This window comes from Bison bison, unplaced genomic scaffold (genome assembly GCF_000754665.1).
Source record: "Bison bison bison isolate TAMUID 2011002044 unplaced genomic scaffold, Bison_UMD1.0 scf7180017864143, whole genome shotgun sequence".
NCBI classification, from domain to species: Eukaryota; Metazoa; Chordata; class Mammalia; order Artiodactyla; family Bovidae; genus Bison; species Bison bison.
Window position 1 is genome coordinate 7,608,058 of NW_011494715.1, and position 5,151 is coordinate 7,613,208.

Below are 5,151 nucleotides of genomic sequence, written 5' to 3' on the forward strand. Positions count from 1 at the left end.
CTGGTCCCATCCCTTCATGGGAAATAGATGGGGAAACAGTGGAAACAGTGTCAGACTTTATTTTTTTGGGCTCCAAAATTGCTGCAGATGGTGATCGCAGCCGTGAAATTAAAAGACGCTTACTCCTTGGAAGGAAAGTTATGACCAACCTAGATAGCATATTGAAAAGCAGAGACATTACTTTGCCAACAAAGGTCCGTCTAGTTAAGGCTATGGTTTTTCCTGTGGTCATGTATGGATGTGAGAGTTGGACTGTGAAGAAGGCTGAGCACCGAAGAATTGATGCTTTTGAACTGTGGTGTTGGAGAAGACTCTTGAGAGTCCCTTGGACTGCAAGGAGATCCAACCAGTCCATCCTAAAGGAGATCAGCCCTGGGATTTCTTTGGAAGGACTGATGCTAAAGCTGAAACTCCAGTACTTTGGCCACCTCATGTGAAGAGTTGACTCACTGGAAAAGAGTCTGATGCTGGGAGGGATTGGGGGCAGGAGGAGAAGGGGATGACAGAGGATGAGATGGCTGGATGGCATCACTGACTCGATGGACATGAGTCTGAGTGAACTCTGGGAGTTGGTGATGGACAGGGAGGCCTGGCGTGCTGCGATTCATGGGGTCGCAAAGAGTCAGACATGACCGAGCGACTGAACTGAACTGAACTGATAGTATCAAGTATTGGATATGAAGCATTAGCTGCTCTTTCACATTGCAAGAGGGCATGTCAATGGTACCAGCATTTTTGGGAGAATTTGGCTCTATCTGATGCAGTTTAAGATGTACATGCCCCATGACCTAGAAATTGCACTCTAGGGTGTATTCATTAGAGAAATTCTCATAAACGTACCTAAGGAGACTCATGTGAAAATTACTGCTGTCTTGTCTATAGTATCGAAAGACTGGAAAAGCCTAAATGTCTGTCCATAGGGAAGCGGATAAACAAAAGTGACATATTCATATCACAACTGCAGAGAGAGAACAAGGTGTGAACTTGTTTATTTTTTTAATTTTCATTTTTTTGGCCTCACCATGCAGTTCACGGGATCTCAGTTCCCTGAGCAGAGATTGAAGCTGTGCCTCTCAGGGGAAGCTCGGAGTCCTAACCACTGGGCCACCAGGGAATTTGCAGCTTTGCGTTTGTGTAGACTGGGAAATGGGCTTCCCAATAGCTCAGTTGGTAAAGAATCCACCTACGATGCAGGAGACCCTGGTTCGATTCCTGGGGCAGGAAGATCTGCTGGAGAAGGGATAGGCTGCCCACTCCAGTATTCTTGGGCTTCCCTGGTAGCTCAACTGGTAAGGAATCCACCTGCAATATGAGAGACCTGGGTTCAATCCCAGATTTGGGAAGATCCCCTGGAGAGGGAAAGGCTACCCACTCAGTATTCTGGCCTGGAGAATTCCATGGACTGCATAGTTCATGAGGTCACACAGAGTCAGACATGACTGAGTGACTTTCACTTTCACTGCAGACTGGGAAATTCTTGGTCTCTAAGCAATCCTTCATCGAAAGCAAATGCTTTAATTCCATGTGTATTTCAAAGTACTTCCCTCTTCCTACTCCTCCTTACAACAAAGGTACTTTTCAAGCAAATCTTTGGCCAAGAGAACAGACTGAAGTCACAGTCAGACAGTGTCCATCCTCCTGCAAACTCAGCAGAGACAGGAGGAGCAGAAGGCTAGAGCCTTTACGCATCTTTCTGACCCCACACCTTCAAGCTGGGAGCCTCTGGGAGCCACTCAGTCTTGGCTCCCTCCAGCTGAGTGGGATGAATGCAAGTGTATATGCTGTCTTTTGGATTCTTTTAGGGCTTCCCTGGTGGCTCAGATGGTAAAGATCTCCCTGCAGTGCAGGAGACTTGGGTTTGATCCCTGGGTCAGGAAGATCCCCTGGAGAAGGAAATGGCAACCCACTCCAGTATTTTTGCCTGGGAAATCCCATGGGCAGAGGAGCCTGGTGGGCTACAGTTCATCGGATGGCAAATAGTTGGACATGACTGAGCGACTAACACTTTCACTTTCACATTTTGGATTCTTAAAAATTATTCAAATTCCAAAAACTATATGTGTCCCTCATTCCTTGGTGCTGATGTGTGTTCAGTTGCTTCAGTCATGTCCAACTCTTAGAAACCCCATGGACTGTAGCCTGCCAGGCTCCATGGAATTTTCCAGACAAGAACACTGGAGTGGGTCTTCTTTTCCTACTCCAGCGGATCTTCCCGAACCAGAGGTTGAACCCGTCTCTTGCATCTCGCGCATTGGCAGGTGAGTTCTGTACCACTAGTGCTACCTGGGAATAGATGGAAAGAAGGTAACATTTATGTTTTACGAAATGCATGTCATTATTCCTGCTCATGGGGTAGGATTCAGAGTCAACCCGTGCACGTGCAGTTGTATAACCTTGAGCCATGCACCCACCGAAGAGGACTCGGGGGAGGGTGGAAGGTAAAGTGGACAGCACACGGCAGCCCAGGTCCCATGTGACACGAGCGTCAGAGCAGGATGGCGCTTCCGCGAGAAAGGAGAGAGTGAAGTGCAGTTCCGGTTAAAAAACCCATCAAGTACAAACTGCATCCTGGTCCCTGCATTGTAAACACTGGCGATACAGAAAGCTAAATCAGATATCACCCTTGCCCTAAAACAAAAACAAAACCTCCCATGCAGAAATGTATGAGTGAGAAGGGAGATAATTCAAGCGACAGCTTCAGGAAGAACTAGGTCAGAAGGAAGAACTTCGTGATACAAGTGTTCTGAAGAGAGAGAACCAACCCAGTGGGTTTAAGGAGAGTGAGCATGAAAGATGTTCTGAAGGAGATAAAGACTGACCTGGGTTTTAAAGTTGTGGAACACTGAGTAAAAGGCTACTTGGCCAAGCACGTGACGGAATTCCTTTTTCCCTTCCATTTTGTCCTTTAACAGCTTTTTATTGACTCTTTGCTATGTCCCTAGTATTGAGGATATAATGGTAAGCAAAATCAGACATGGTCAACCTTTCAGAGTTTATTTGCTTATTTTGTAATATTTATTTATTTATTGGACGGTACAAGGTCTTAGCTGTGGCCCTCAAACTCTTAGTTGCAGCACTTGGGATCCAGTTCCCGGACCAGGGATCGAATCCAGGCCCACTGCATCTGGTGTGCAGAGTCCTAGCCACTGGACCACCAGGCAGGTACACTTCCAGGGTTTATGATCAAGTGGAGAATTCAGACATAAACCTGGACTCTCAATCTGGAGAATATAGATGGAATCTGAGAGGAGGAAGGGATCTATAAACGTGAATGAAAAAACAATGACATCTTTCTTTTCAGAACCCCTTAATGATATTTCGCATTCCCTTCCATTATGAATTTAAGCATCAGAAGTGATAGAATTAATAGTATTTGTGATCTTGTTCACCAACATAGATTTCACATTTTTATATCCCATTACAATTATTGCAGACACTGTGGAATATCACTTGTACTTATCACCACTTCAAAATTACAGTAGTTATTAGACTTTCCACTAGATCTTGTTATTTAATGTCTTAATAAAGAAGCACATTTATGACTATGCTACATTTAAGAAAATATTTTGATAACCAATTATACCAAAATGCAAGTTTCTTTGTAATCCTATGCATTTTATATCATGGATTTGATAACATTATTCTGGCTTTCCCAGACCGCCATAGGGACCCATGGAACAAAATTATTAAGAACCTCTGCACGGATTAAATAACCACCAACATTAATAAAAATTGCAATTGTGCCAAGAGCTGCAGGGAGAAGTTAAACAATGAAATGAACCTCATGAGGGAGGCTTCCCTGAGGAACTGAGGTGTGAGCCAGGTTACAGAGGAGGACTCAGTTTTAACCGGCAAGGAAGGAGTGGAAGAACATTACAGGAGAAGGAAACAGTGTGGAAAACGTGCCTTGAGACGACGGGACTCAGGGAACCGAAGGACACTGCTACGAGACGCCGAGGCAGGGACGGGGTGCGGGAGCGCCAGTGTTGGCACGCTGGCTCTGGGGTCCCGGTGGGGAAATGCTGGAGTAGGGAGCAAGTGAGGGGAAGATGGTTGTGAACTGGCCGGGGCAGAGGGCACAAGTCTGACACGCAAAGCAGAAGGCAGTGAACAAAACATGGAAGAGGACAACAAGCTGGTGCACGTGGGGATCACATGTGGTCAGGTTGGTCAAAGACCAGACCCCGTGTCAGAGAGAGGACAGTGAGACCCACAAGTCTGCCAGTTCAGAGTCCTGCTGGCCTTGAGGGCTCCGTGAAAGCAAGTGTAGACTTCATCCTGAGGAGAGCAGGAGCCATTGAACGGTTCTCTAATCATCCTGGCTTTGGAGAGATCATACTTGGTGAGCTGCTGTATCAGTCAGTGTTCTCGAAAGAGACAGAGCCCCTCTGCATGTGTTTATGTGTGTGGCAGTGGTGATTTTGTTAGTAATTCACGTCTGACTCTTGGGACCCCATGGACAGTGCCCACCAGGCTCCTCTGTCCATGGGGTTTCCCAGGCAAGAATACTGGAGTGGGTTACCATTTCCTTCTCCAGGGGATCTTCCTGACCCAAGGATGGAATCCACGTCTCCTGCATTGCAAGCAGGTTTTTTACATAAATATAATATACATCAGTTCATTAGTTCAGTCGCTCAGTCGTGTCCGACTCTTTGCGACCCCATGAATCGCAGCATGCCAGGCCTCCCTGTCCATCACCAACTCCTGGAGTTTACGCAAACTCATGTCCATCAAGTCGGTGATGCCATCCAGCCATCTCATACGTACATACATATATTAATCTGATGCTCAGATTCTCATTATTTGTGCTAATTATATTCTATAAAGTTGCCATGAACACTGAATTAGGAACACTGTTCCTACAAGCAGTATAGGGTTAAGTTCCTATGAGCCTCTGGTTGCAATATTTTCATCAACTGATCAATACATAATCTTATTTTATATGTGTTTCAGTTTAAAGACATCTATTTAAAGTATTTATTAATAATGAACTCACAGGTGATGGCACTGTGAGTTCATGCTCAAACAAAGCTTATCTAATAAGCATATTTTTGCACGAGGCACGTCCCGGGATTTCTGGACTTGGGAATACCGGAAGCACTGTGGCAGTGTACAGAGGAGCCCTTCTCAACAGTGAAATCACTGGCAGGA